Source organism: Sphaerodactylus townsendi, linkage group LG01, assembly GCF_021028975.2.
Source record: "Sphaerodactylus townsendi isolate TG3544 linkage group LG01, MPM_Stown_v2.3, whole genome shotgun sequence".
In the NCBI taxonomy this organism is placed as follows: domain Eukaryota; kingdom Metazoa; phylum Chordata; class Lepidosauria; order Squamata; family Sphaerodactylidae; genus Sphaerodactylus; species Sphaerodactylus townsendi.
This window is the reverse complement of record NC_059425.1, coordinates 48,379,468-48,394,167: the sequence shown is the minus strand read 5'-3', so window position 1 is coordinate 48,394,167 and position 14,700 is coordinate 48,379,468. Positions and strand designations below refer to the sequence as shown.

At 41.4% G+C, this 14,700-nt stretch overlaps 1 protein-coding gene across 2 annotated transcripts in view; it reads left to right on the top strand.

Annotated features, from left to right (window-relative positions):
• Window positions 1-1,502: 1,502 nt before the first annotated feature.
• Window positions 1,503-14,700, top strand: part of SOCS5 (suppressor of cytokine signaling 5) — a 37,324-nt gene continuing 24,126 nt past the window's right edge. Inside the window, exons 1-2 of one of the 2 annotated variants that reach the window (XM_048482651.1) lie at window positions 1,543-1,615; window positions 5,392-5,451. The gene's annotated coding sequence lies outside the window, so the exon portion shown is untranslated. Of the gene's footprint in view, window positions 1,616-5,391; window positions 5,452-14,700 lie in introns of both variants that reach the window. The other variant, XM_048482642.1, reaches the window with a different exon arrangement.

Below are 14,700 nucleotides of genomic sequence, written 5' to 3'. Positions count from 1 at the left end.
TGTTGGGTATGGACCAAAGAATTTCCAGTAAAGTAGGTCGGTTTTGTGTTTTAGTAAATACAGGAAAGCAGGTGGATAGGAGACCATCAGTTCTTTTAGAAGAATGTTAAAATAAGTTCTACTTTATATTTTAACTTTTTACCTCTTCGTTTGTGGAATTTGACCTTTTATGAATTACTTGTATTACTGGTTTCTAACTGTAAATAAACATTCATTCATTCATTGATCTGATGGTGATTCTGGGGTGACCTAGTGCAAAAAACATGAGGATCCGTGCTTTGCAATCACTTTTTTTGTGCCACTGTGGCCCACAAAGCATTTGATATGTGATTTTTGTGGTTCCTCCTATAGACTAAGTCATGGGCTACAGTAATGTGTAATTTCATTCCAATATAAAAGTCATATGAATTAATGAGGACCCATGCCTTGGATCCATGTTTTTATGCTGTTGCAGCACCATAGTGTTGAATCCATTGTAAAAAATAGTCCAGCCCATAATCCTGACTTCTCCATCTGATTTGATACTGGTTTGGGGGGAGTTCTCCTTTAAAAAGTGGAGGATCCACCTTTTTCTTGATTGTTCGATTCATCACTGAAAACAGAATAAGTTACACTCGCAGAACGGGCCATGTTTCTTACATTATGTTGGCTTCCTAGTGCCATTGTTATCGCCTTCCCATTGCTTAGGTCCGAGATGGGGTTGGAGTACGGCATTATTCCTGTATAAATTTCAAAAATTTGGTTGCATTTTAAAAGGTTATTAGATTTATCACGGGAAAGACTCTCCACCATAACAACGCAATGCAACATGGCTTATGCAAGTGAACTTCCGCCTGACTGTGGTTCCCGGCGGGAGTCCCTTGACTTTGGAACTGTATGCGGACTTACCGAGGAGTAAAAGGGATTCCGCACAACATATTTATATAAATGGAAAACGAATTCATTTATGATTGCAACTCGTTATAAATATACTGTACGGGAATCCACATAAGTTTTGTGGTGTTGAAGAACTTTCTTTACGGGTATACTCCATCTTTTGGCCTCCCTCCCTAGAGTTTCCTTCCTTTTTTCCCCCATTCCGAAATGGCTGCTCAGCCGAAATACTACCCACAGCTTGGGCAGCCAATACGTAGGCCGGGAGACCCCGGACGCGAAGGGGGGGAGGAATTCTTCCCATGTCTATGTCGGGGATTGGGTCTGCAGATTCTGCCTAGGCGCGTTTCTGTAGGCTGCAAATGACCCCGCCTCCGTATTTCAGCTCCTACTATTGGCTGGCAGAACTGAGGCGGCCCTTTTCACCGATTGGCTGCAGCGCTGTCACTCCTTTCCCCCCTCCCGTACTTTCTTCACTGGGCCTGAGGCGAGAGCCGCTTCTCAGGCCGTGAGGGGAGGAGGGGAACAGAGCGACGTTTCCTCGCGAGGGATTGTGGGCGCTCGAGCTGTCTGAGCTCGAGTGGAGGCGAAGCGGGGCGATGTTGGGACCCAGGAGGAAGCCGGCGCGGAGCTGAAAGGGGCGGGAGCGGAGGGGGGGGGGGAGATGTGCCGGCCTGGTAGCACCACCAGCTTCTTCGGCGGCTGCCGTCATCGTCGGTGCTGCTGAACTGTGGTGAGATAGGTAAGCTTGACTGGGATAGGCTGAACGGGGAGAGACTGAAGCCTGGACTCCTCTGAGAGGCCCAGTTGCCCGGGGGGGATGGGGGGGAGGCGTTCCTGGCGTTCCGTTTTCCGCAGTGAGGACTTAAGAGGGGGAGGCGGTGGTAGGAGTTGAGCCTCCCCGCCGGCTGATTTACCCCAGAAATGAGCCCGATTACTGCAGGGCAAGTCGTCGTCTGCAGCTTCCCCTCTACTTGCATTGAAGCTGTTGGCAGCGTGAATACCCTTCTTTCTTTTGAAGCATTTTCATGGAAGAAGCTGGGCCCACTCTATTAATGATTAGTCCAGGCATCATATTCATATGTGTGTGCACTTGGATCCTGAAGGGGGAAAGGCTCAAGAGGCCTTTTGAAAAGTTGGGGGGGGGGGATTAATTGATACTGGCCACTAAAAACTGACAGTGCAGCCAGGACCCGACCCCACCCCCCTTCCTTTCCCATTCATTCATTTTGCAATTTGGATTTGTGACCAAGGTCCGGGATGGGAAGGGGCTGTAACTTGGAATTTCTGTCAATGAATGGATGATCACTTACAAATAGATGAGAGTTTAAATTGTTAGCAATACTTGTGGGTGTATTGAGATGAGGAAAAGTGTATTTAAAAACGCTTCCAATAATATTCTGATTTAAAGTGGTTAAAAGGATACATTTATTAATGAGGATTGTTCTGATCACCCTGGAAGAGCTGGGCATACTGTTTGTGATCAGATTGCAAATGACAGACAAATATGTGAGCACTATTAAGATAATTTGTACAATTGTTTCAAATTGAGGTGTGTTTTTTTTTAAGAAGTTGCTTGTTGTAGCTTTAACTATTTTGACGTTGTTTTAGAATTCAGTATCGGCCTTGAGCTAGGGTAGATTGCTTTTAAGATGATAGGAAACTTTTTAGAAGCATTCGTGGTTATTCAGGTTTATATTCCTCAGTGGGACTGATGACAATCCCGCCATTCAAGAAAACTATGACAGTCTCTTGTCGCCTTATCACTTCCATTGAGTTGTCAAATTGTGGTTGAAAGACAGTTGTAATGAGTCGATGATTGGTTTAAGTAAAGATGCACATGAAACTGCCTGGCAGGTGTACTGATTGGCCTACCTAGAGCAGTAGTATCTCTTCTGACTGGCCGGAGTTCTGTGAGGTTTCATGCTGAGAGATCCTTCCTAGAACTGAACTTGAGAATCTATTGACTGGAGATGCCAAACAACGAACAAGCACTCAAAGCTCTGGCACACTACTCTCCAGTTATAGCTCAGTGATTAGCAGAGCTTGTCTTGTGTTTAAATTATACTTCTCTAATGGAAATATTGAAGACAGATTCATATGCGATGAACGTGGAAGCTCAGCCACATACGTTTCGTGTGTTGGTTGTCAGCTACAATAGCTGTGCATAAGCAGAGGAACTGGCCAGTTGCAGTAACATGGCTGTGTACCTAGGTACTTGAGTGTGGTTTGTGTTCTCTTTCATGTGTTGCAGTGCTGTGTGACATTTGCCATGTCTGAAGTAGCTTTATTGACCTTGCATAATTCTCTCTTCTATTTGGTCTTGGCTGCTTATCAGCAAGATGGAAAATAACAGTCTGCTTCAAAAAATCATTTGTGTGAGCATGGAAAGGATTGCATTTTATATATTAAAAGCCAAATATAAATGCTTAATTCAAAGCTTTAATGTTGGGCACAAGTATTATGTAATCTCTTTAAAAAGACCTAGTAGTACACAATTTTATTGGAAAGTAAACCTTGGTGAGGAATTACGAACTGTGGTTTTGTTCTATAAAACTGTGACATGTCTTAGAAGGGAAAGCAACTTGGAATTATTTATAATGATGTCTTAATAACCTACATAACTTACCCTAGACTTCTAATTCAGGTGGAAGAGACACGCACAACACACACATACATATTCTCTTATAGTTTTGTTTATTTTTAATTATATTTATATGCTACCCTTCCCCTTATACTTAGTTCCTTATATGCAGGGTATGTTTAGCAAATGAGAAGCTTCTGTTTTGTTGGGAGTTTTTTTCTGAACAATGTTCAGATTTCAGCATTTCCTATTTTCTGAAAAAAATTCTTATGACCTAAATGTTGGTTATTTTATATTACCCAGCATTTACACGTAAATTGTTTTATACTTGCATATATCTTTACGTTCCACTGTATTTAATTATGAACACATGCATACTTATCTGGAAAACCAATCTTATTTATGCAAAAATTTGTGAAGTAGGTGATTTTTGTATTTTACCATTGGAACCAATAAAAGTATGATGACATCTGGTGTCTAGATTTCTTGTTAAGATGAGAGCCTTATAGCCCAGTACTAACCATACTTAGAAGTAAGTCCATTGATTTCACGTGGGAACTGCTTTGAACACATCAAGGTGCCTTACTGCATTGGTTCACATAGTCCACTACTAGGCAGTGGTTCTCCAGAGTTGAAAATGTTCAGATGATTGAAGCCTTAGGATTAAAACATATTAAAAATATTTATATAAATATAAGATTCCCTATTTGTTCCAGCAAATCTGTTCTGCTATTTAAAAAAAAAATCCCTGGCAGTAAGATATTGCGCTTAGTCAAGCAAAAGAGCTTTTCTGGTTCCATTTTATCTTAGTAGAATGTACAACAATGTATTATACAACAATGACTTTGTGTTAAACTCTATCATACAAAATGGCTTCGCTTAGGTGACCAGGAGGCAATGTGACATGTGTTATTTTTAGGGTAAAAATATCTAGGAAACACTTTCACTGTAATATGACATGCAGAAATATGATGATTGTCTTGCAAGTCAGAATGCAAAATAAAATGCTCCTTCTGGATCATCTGTAGGACAGTGAAATGGCAAGGAAGTGCCCAGAGGAAATGTCCTTTTATGCAAACACATCTATGCTTTTAGAATCACTAAGACCTCAGCCAAGAAATTCTTCATATGGATGACAGAATGTTGCATAAATTTGCATTGACTAGAAACTGAGGTCATTTGCAGGCAAATCAGTCATCTTTCTTTCCATTTGCAGAGGATTCTGTTAGCTGTAAAATTAGTGATATGAACAATAAATGTGTCTTAAGACATTGCACACTTTGATTTTCAGAGATTTAGAAAGAGGAATTCTGTATTGTGAATTGCTGTGTTCTTAGTGTCTTAATGAAACATGGCTTAGAATATCTGTTAAAAATTTCTCTTTAATTTTTGAGACTTCAGTCTTAGCATACTTTTTCAGTAAAGCTACCAAGGGAAACAGAGTAGTGTGTTCTTTAAGTAGCATACTGGAGCCTTAGGAATACTTCAGTAATAGTTTAGGTAGAGATTATATTATTTTCTTTTATTCTCGTTGTAAAGTGAAAGTAGTAGTGTGTAGTTCTGTGGCTATTGAATCAGTTACAGAGACAGTATCGACTTGAGCTGGGTGAAGTCATAAGGTCAGAATATTGAGCTGCTATGACATCATAGACAAATTGTGTTCACGGGTTCTTGATTTCAACAAAAAAAAGGAAAATAAATAATGCAGTATTTCCTTGAAAACCAGGTAGTAGTGTTTAAGCTAGCATAAGAGATATTCAGTTGCTTTGCACCAATGAATTTTACCAACATTTATTGTGTTCTAACAGCTCTAAACTAATATGTCGGTGATCTTGCAAAGAATTTCAAACCACACTATTTAAAGCCTTTGCTAAAAGTTTGACTGGAGTTATAGTGTTTACCAGTGGTTCTCATTAAAATGTTCTCATTTACAGATGGATTGTCCACCATCTCCATAGAGCTCAGTCAACTTTGAAATGTCACTGCAAGATTAGGTAGTGGTTTTCATTTTTAAATATTTGATGATGACTGTGTCCTTTTGTGGTTGAAAAAAAAATTGAACCCAGTGCCAGATTTCATGCTGTATCCATTGATCCTTGCTTCAGGTGGGGCTTTGACTTTAACGTTACTGACTGATGCATTGAGTACTACTGTAAACAATGTTCTTGCTCTGAGGAGGGTATCTTGGAAGCTTGGGTGTTTCCCAATGACTCCTCAGAGAGGTGAGACAACAACTTTTCACTTCCTGTCCTCCAAGCAGGAACTCACAGAGCAACTCAGATAGTCTTCTACAGCAGCTGAACCCCCCCCCCCCCGAAAAATCTTGGTTCCACTAAAAGATCCAAGTGCGATTGTGCGTTTTTCAGCGGAATAGAAAGGACAGTGTTTCTTTATTGAAAAGAAAGCCCAATTCTCTTTTAGCATTACAGAAACTTATTTAAGTGCTGCCTTCATCGAAACCAGTATTCTCCGCACTGGTCAACACTGAACTTTGATAAAGGAGAATTTATATTGCCTTGGATGGGTATCAGTAAGACTTGCCTTTTTCTGCAGTTGTGTCCACCATTTTCTTTCCTTTTTAATTGACTTAGTGCTGCCATGGGAAAGAAAATGGCGGGCACAACTATAGAAAAAGGCAAGTCTTTCTCATAGCCATCCTAGGCAATATAAATTCTCTTTTATCAAAGTTGTATGTCTGGACTTACCTATTACTTTTAGCCTTCTGCCTTAATGGCGGTAACTGCTGCATTTGTTTTTTATTTGCTGCTTCCATGCTTTCCTCACCTCACCCCACCCCAATCCGCTAATGGGAGTATGCTGAGGGGTGGCACACAGCAAGCAGATGACTTTCTGTCTGATGAGGATGCAGGCTTGGGTCACAGCAAGAAGCCTATGAGCCTAGCAACCTGAAAGCCATAAAAGAGGAACAAAGATGGGTTTCCCCTTTTCAGCGGACAAAAAAGGAAGTGACTAAATTAGCCCTTAGAAAACAGCATGAAAATGCCTCCCCCTACAAGAAAGATGGCTGCCAGTTTGACCTGTGGCAGAAACAATGGCAGACCTTACCCTTCCGCCACAGATTACTTAACACAGATATCAGAGAACAAAAGCTCTAGGGGTAATGTAACATCACGCACATGTGCATCATGGTTGTGGGGGGACAGACATTTCTGAACGGGTAAAAATGTTCCTAAGGGAGGAGTTTTAGCATCTCCCGCTATCTCCCCCCAGTCTCTCTCCAATCTCATGTTGGAGATTTCATCACTCCCCCCACCCTTAGATCTCCGACCTAACCTATTGAGTAGAGTTAGATCACATATCCAGGGGAAAACACCAGACAGTGACCCACTAAGGCAGAAAGGCCTCTTAGTCACATATTTACTCTGATCACCTTCAGGACAGTTCGACACCATCTTCTGTATCTGATAGATATGACATAAATCTCATCCTTAAGTCTGTCTCCTTCCTGGCAGTTGCATCTCTAAACAAAAGAAAAAGGCCATGCTAGGAAGTATTGGGGAGGAGGACAGGTGATCTTTATACTAGGTCTCCTTTCATTCTTACTGCATGCTCCCTTGACCTAGCCTTGACCAGAGGAGGGCACAGTGGTCAAAGAGCAAAGGAGCCTTTTGCAGAGGGTCACACCCCAATTTCAGCCCTTCCAATCCAGCAGTCCATTGGTCCATCAGAAAGGGAAAACAGTAATGCCAGGCTGGAAGACTACAGATGTTTTGAGATCAGTGGCTACAGTCATGACTGGACCATTGGATGCAACAAATCGTTCAGTTTGATTATGCCATGGAGTTTTCCAGTCTTCCCCCTGACTGGCTTTCTTTTTTCAGATCCCTCAAAAGTGAGAAACATTTAAGTACAATATCTGCCATACAACATTTGTTGACTATAAAAGCTATAGGAAAGGTATGTCCCTGCAAGTGATGCTTAGGACTCTATTGCATATTCATCGTGGTTCCCAAGAGATTGGCGAACCATACTAGATCTGAAATTCATCAGCAGGCTCAAAATACAAAAACATTTCTTCATGAAGACCCTACATTTAATCCTCAATCAAGGATCCTTTTTGACTTCCACATGTCTCACAGAAGTATACCTGTTCTGTAGAACCTAAGACATTTCTGTGTAAACACACACAGGCCCCTTCCACACGGGCCTGGGGAGCAGCGGGGCATGACACTGGTGTAACCCCGAGGCCCTTTGCACACTTGTGCGGCCTGCGGCAGTGCCTCTACACAGAGGTGCACCTCTTTAAAAAAGCTTACATCTTCCCTGTGTAGCTCTGTCGGAACGAGGGGACACACCCCTGTGGCCCTAGCAACGCCCCAGGGGTTGGAGGGCAGGAGGCGTGTTCCCTGGTCACCACGGAGCAATGCAGGGAAGCGTAGGTAAGTTGATTTTTTTTAAGCGCCGTGCCAAAAAACAGTCTCTTCTATCCAGTGCCATTCGCTGAGCACTGGGTGGATGCCATTGTTTTCTTAAAGACTTGCTCATTTAGTGAGTCAAGAAAACACCGTTGTGGGGAAAATGGGTCGGTGCTGCTTCGCACCAGCAGCAGCAGCTGTGCAAAGTCCTCCCTGACAACGGTGTTTTTACCGGCCACACACAACTGTATACGGCTCATGCGGAGTGAAGCATGGAGGCGCACATTTAATAGTTTCTTATAGTGACTTCAGTAATGTGTGTTTAATACAATTATGTGAATTTTGTACTAGTTACCTGAAATATCTGCTATCTCATGGATGGCACAGCAACATGACCTGAAATGAACCAGTTAGTGCTTACCTTTCCATGAAACAAAGCCTCAAACCCAGAGTGTGTCTTACTATTTTCTTCCCATTCTAGATGCCTCTCAACTTGTTCCTCTGTATCTTCTTTTCACATCTTAGTGTCTCACCTTTTCATGAATTTTTGGCCTATTTTTTAATTTTTCTAGTTGGCTTTTCTTTTTATTTTAATAAATTTCCCTGATAGTATGTGTTTGGTTAGACCAGTATTAATCTGTTTTTATTTTATTTATTTAGATACTTATACCAACTTTTCTTAAAGTAGCTTACAACATGATTCTTTTGCCCCACATTTTATCTTCCTAATAATCATCCTGTGAGGTAGTAGGTTAGGCTGGGAGATAGCAACTGACCTAAGGTCATCCAGTGATTTTGCATGGCATTGTTGGGATTTGTACCTGAATCTTCCATATCATAATATGACACTAATCACTATACTACACTGAATATGCAAAATTCTGCTAAAAGGCATAAAAATACACCCAGCACTAATCCACAGATTAACCTGTGCAATTCAGATCAGAAAGTTCTGCAAGCAAAGAGCTTGTGCTCTGCAGAAAAGGTCTTTTGGAGCATATAACTCAGGATGAACTCAAGCAAGCCAAGTCCTATTCTATATGAAAAGAGTTCTTTCTTGCCTTTGCTTAATGCTTGAATCTGTTATTGCTACATCACCATAAGCCCCAACCTACTGTTCCAGTCTACCAAGCCAAGTCACATTTTCCTTATGTGTAGCCAAAAGCCATTATGAAATAAGTGCAGTAAGAACAATAAAACATTAAAATTAAAACAAAACAATAAAATGCGCATTTCAAAAAAGTTCAAAGGGGACAAATTATCTAAAACATCCACACTAATAAATTCTATAGATTTACTCTCTTTAAGGTCTCACTGGTCTTTATTGGTTTTCTGCGCAAGCAAAGACATTCTATAAGTAACATAAGAATCGGAGTCTGATAGTAAAAATATCATCTTTTCAAGGTCAGATTGTCAATTTAAACATCTCAGTAATCTATCAAGAAAGTTGGTCCATATAGTAGACAGTTTGGTCCATATAGTAGACAAGATAAAATATAATGTGGAAGATCCTCTATGATAGACTCTGCACAAATACAATGCCACTGGTCCTTTGTATCTTTATTGTATCTTCCAGACAGTTCCGCCATTGGCATGGTTTGGAAATCCAAGGCAGTGAAGGTCTCTCTTAACTTTGTCATAGTAAGATTAACCAAATAAGGGGTCCTGAGTGGTCATGTTTGAATAGTTTGAGCCATGATGAAAATTTGGATTGTAGAATTGTTGTTATGCTGATTAAACTACCCGAGTTGTACACTTCAGAGGTCATTGTTGCATTATTCAACAAGTTGTCAGGAATTGAATAACACATTAGGATGTTATTTAAGAAACCAGAACACAACCTATCATTAGACATCAGAAGTTTGAAAAATTGTACACTGAGGGCATTTGTTTTGGAATTTTTACATCATTTCCAAAGTTTTAGAATGGCCAGATGAACACAGGACCTAATTGAGGGCAAGCCAGTTTCCGCTCTCATTAATGCTGCAGGGGTCCCCTTGGGAAAGGCTAAGATGTGTCTCAAAAGGAAATTTTGGACAATTTCTAATTTGGTTAGATTGGCATTCTTCCAGCTGCATATTTCAGCAGCATACAAAAGATGAGGAGCAATCTTTCTTTAATACAGTTTCAAGGCTGGGTCAATGAGGTGACCACCCTCGGAGTAAAAAAACTCAAGTACAGTCCCCACTATCCTCTGTGCAGAGGCCTTAATGGTAACTAGTTGCAGATTCCAATTTAGGGTCTTACTAACACCCAGGTACTTAAAGGTGCTACTTTCTCAGTTGGATTTCCATAAATCTTCAAAGTAAACTTTTTTGGCCTTTATCCAAAGACAGTCACTTTTATTTTCACATAGTTAATATTAAGAGCCTCCTTTTGACAGTGTATACTTAGGTGTTGCAGAAGCCTTCTTAATCCTATTTTGGTAAAGAAAATTATGGCCAAATCATCTGCATATAATAAGATTGAACATTTTTATTGGCCAAGTGAAGGTGAAAAAAAATTCCAGACCAGAAAGCCTTTCTGCAATATCATTAATGTAATTAAATAACAAGGGGGCCAACACACATCTGTTTTACTGTCTTATTAGTAGTGATTTTATTGGTTAAGAATCCTAATGTAGCTATAGGAGCAGAAGTGGCATAGTGGTTAAGAGCAGGTGCACTCTAATCTGGAGAACCAGGTTTGATTCCCTCCTCTGCCACTTGAGCTGTGGAGGCTTACCTGGGGAACTAGATTAGCTTGTGTACTCTAACACACACCAGTTGGTGAGCTTGGGCTAGTTACAGCTCTTCAGAGCTCTCTCAGGCCCACTTCACAGGGTGTTTGTGTGTGGGGGGAAAGGGAACGGAGATTGTAAGCCCCTTTGAGTCTCCTTACAGGACAGAAAGGGAGAAACTCCTCCTTCTCCTTTTTCTTCTTCTACTGCTACTATAATCTAATCTGAACAGAGGTCTCTGTGTGCAGCTCCTGTAATAAGAATAGTAGTCTCTTATCAACGTTTGTTCCACTAGCTTAGACCCAGCATTATAGCACCAAGGGGGCCGGGGTGGGGGGCGCGCTGCACCAGGCATGTGCTGGTGCAGGGGTGTGGCATGGGCGCAGCGCGCATGCATGTTCTGGACACAGTTTCCCCTTGCTCTGACTCTGCTCTGACCACATGCAGTCCCTATCTATGGAGTCAAATGCTGTGGCCAGATCTACAAATGCTACATAAAGTGTTTTAGTTGGACTGTGTATGGTCCAATTGGTGGAGAGTTAGACAATGATCTACTGCACTAAGCCCTTTTCTAAATCCAGCCTGTTGAGAATGTATGACCTGGTTCTCATTCACCCAGTCTCCTAACTTATTCAGTAAATACTTGTATAATTTAGCTGAAATAGCTCACAAATTGATTGGTCTGTAATCATCAGGATCCATTCTATCCCCCTTTTTAAAAATGGGGATGACAATACTCAGTTTCCATCCAGAGGGAACCAAACCTGAATCATTTATTTGAGGAAAAAACCTTTCTAAAACCATTTTAGGAAAGTTTTAAATAATTCTGATGGAATCAAGTCTTTTCCCTGGAGTTTTTCCTGTGGGGAGAGCCTTTATTAGGCCTCTAATCTCGTTCTTTGATACTGGAGGCCAAAGCGGGGGACCTAATGTGTTGGGTTGGGGCTGATGAAAGTAAAGAGAAACCAGAAACCTTACTGAAATGTTCAAATCATACTTTACCTGAAATTTGAGCTTCCAATTGGTAACGAGAGCTACTTGATCCACTAGAAACAAGTTCCCAGAAGTGGGGTTCATTCTGTGTAGAGGCTGCTGTTTCCAGTTCATTCCATATACTTTTTGCATGATTAATTTTCTTTTGTTTTTGGAGACTCTTATATTGAGATCGTTAATGCAAAAACTGAGGCATCAAGGCCCCAACATTGCTACGTCTCACTTGTCTCATGCAAGAAGTTTAGCCTGTGCACTCCCACACACGCCAGCTGGGTGACCTTGGGCTAGTCACAGTTCCTCGGAGCTCTCTCAGCCCCGCCTACTTCACAGGGTGTTTGTTGTGGGGGGGGGGGGGAAGTGAAAGGAGTTTGTAAACCCTTCTGAGTCTCCTTGCAGGAGAGAAAGGGAGGATATAAATCCAACTCTTCTTCTTCTAATGCAAGCACTTTGACAACTTCTGTGTCCGTCCAGGAGCGTTTATTCACACTAGGTTACCAAAATGGAAACCCTTGAATAATATGGTCTGAAATCAATTGTTGTCCCTATCTGGGAATAACTGCAAGTATTTGGAGCCATGGTAGGTAATCTTTATGAATACTATAAATGTTTAGCTAACCCTCAGTTTTTTCATTGTCATCAGGACAGACAGACAGATATAAAAGGAGTTATGGTACCATAAACTGGCCATTAGTAGTATATCAGAGGCTTTTTGGTGTGGTGCTTGGATTGAGAGTTTCATAATTCTGAAGGCTTTCAAATTTGTGAAAAACTGTACAGTTTGAGTAAAGGTTAGACAATTTGAACACTTAAAATCTAGTATAAATGCCAGTTAGCATTATTTGCTCTACCATGCTCAATTTCTGCTTAAAAGAAATAAATATATTTTTAAGTAAGATTTGTCTTGAAACATTGCAAAGCAGAGCACAAGATTTTGTGAGCATCAACTAGGACAGTTGCTCATATGGTCAGCACCTAGTATGCAGATTTCTGGCTCTGCTGTGAAGGCATACTGTTTTTTGCTGCTTGCTGTCAGTGGTGTTATTCTGCGTGCTCTGATAGTGCATGCACAGTCTGAATTTCTCTTACTAAGGGGATTGCACTTCAGGTAACTGTTGTGCTGGGATGAGACAATTTATGGAATAAGGTAAGGTAGTATCAGGGGCTGTGTGATTTATCAGAGTTGCACTGAATAAGACTGATGTGTGTAGTTTGTTCATTCATTTCCCACTTCCAAACACACTACTTTAGCCACTGTGCTGCACTAATCCACAACCTGACTCACCTTGCTAAAATTTAAACCCATTGCTTCGAATTATCCTTTCAGTGGCCTTGGTGAGCATTTTTTGCTCTCTGTAGAATACTCATCTAAATTGAGGTTGTCTAATTTTTTTTCCAAGCTCAAAAAATAGTCAGTCATTCTTCTTCTTAAAATTGCTAGGCCAGATGCATTTGACAGTAGTATCATTTTTGCAGTAAGTACATAAAGTTAATCTAATCCTGCAATCTGTTTCCTGCAGTGGCCAGCCAGATGCCTCAGACAAATCCACAAGCGGGCCATGGAGACAAAAGCCTCCGCCTGCAAATTTTGCCCCCAAGCAGCTGGTATACTTTCTTTGAATGTGAAAGTTCCCTTTGTTTACCATAGTTCTTGATAGGTCCATCACACATGAATCTAGCCCCCTTTAAAGCAAACTAAACTAGTGGCTGTTGCCATGTCTTGTGGTAATGAATTCCATAAATCAATTGTGCTTCTCATTTTTGCCTGTTTTAACTCTTCTTTATTGGGTGTTCTGGAGATCTGGTGTTATTCAGCAAGGAGGAAAGGTTTTCTCTTCACCATCCACAATCTTCTAAACCTCTTAAATTGCTCATTGGCGCCCCCCCCCATCCCCAAAAACTTGGTTTGCTTAGCTTTTGCCTGTAGGGCAGTGATAGTGAACCTTTTCGAGACTGAGTGCCCAAATTGCAACCCAAACCCCACTTATTTATCGCAAAGTGCCAACACGGCAATTTTACCTGAATACTGAGGTTTTAGAAAAAATGGTTGGCTCCAAGGTGTGCGTTACTCAGGAGTAAGCTTGGTGGTAGTCGGTGGCTTTGCTTTGAAGCAACTGTGTAACTCTTCCAACAGATGAATCACGACCCTAGGAGGGTTTACTCAGAAGCAAGCCCCATTGCCTTCAACCAAGCTTACTCCCAGGTAAAAGATTGCGCTTTAGTTCTTCGCATGAAAATCAGTGGGGTTTAACAGCGCTTAACAGAGTTATCTACACTGCTTCCCCAAAACTAGGTCTTAGGTTTAATGCTAATAATCGAGCCCAGCAGCCCAGGCCAGCCCGGGGGGGGGGGCACTCTGTTTGCATGTGCCCCCAGAGAGGGCTCTGAGTGCCGCCTCTGGCACCCGTGCCATAGGTTCTCCACCACTGCTGCTGGGAATACAGTTTCTTGTTCATTTTAGTTGCCCTTTTCTGTCTCTGTGATATTCCTCTTAAGATAGGGCATTTGAAACTGTACCCTGTGTACAAAATGTGGTTGCATTGTACCTTCACATTTTAAGTCCTTTTCTAATGATCCTCAACACAGAGTTTGCATTTTCACTACTGCAACACATTGATTTGGTGTTTTAACTTAACCTATCTATCAACACTCCTCCCACCCACCCACCCACCCCACCCCCAGCAACCACCTTTTGTGACCCCAAGTTTACATACATGGTTTGGAGGTTTTTCCCAATCATTTCATGCATTTATTTTATGCATTATGTAAATCCCGTTTGTTATTTTATTACCTACTAGCGGTACCTGGCCACGCATTGCTGTGTCAAATTTCCTCCTCATCACAGTCCACAACCCACACAGATGTCCATACAGGTCAAATGATCCCCAGCACAGCCTTTTGGGCTGGTCAAATAGAACCCCTCTTTCCCTTTTCAACAGCAGATTGGATTTACAATGTTGTATTATGGTTTGTAGTTTGTTTAGTAGAATTCAGGGATAGTCCAACACAGGCTGACACTGACAGTTCAGACCTAATTTACCTTGGAGTACACAATGGCAGAGCCTGGTGGCAGCAGCCATTATCTAACCACTCCTCAAAGGTCAGGGCAAACCCAACATTACCTCAGAGATCTCAGATTAGAACTACCTGCCCAGCTC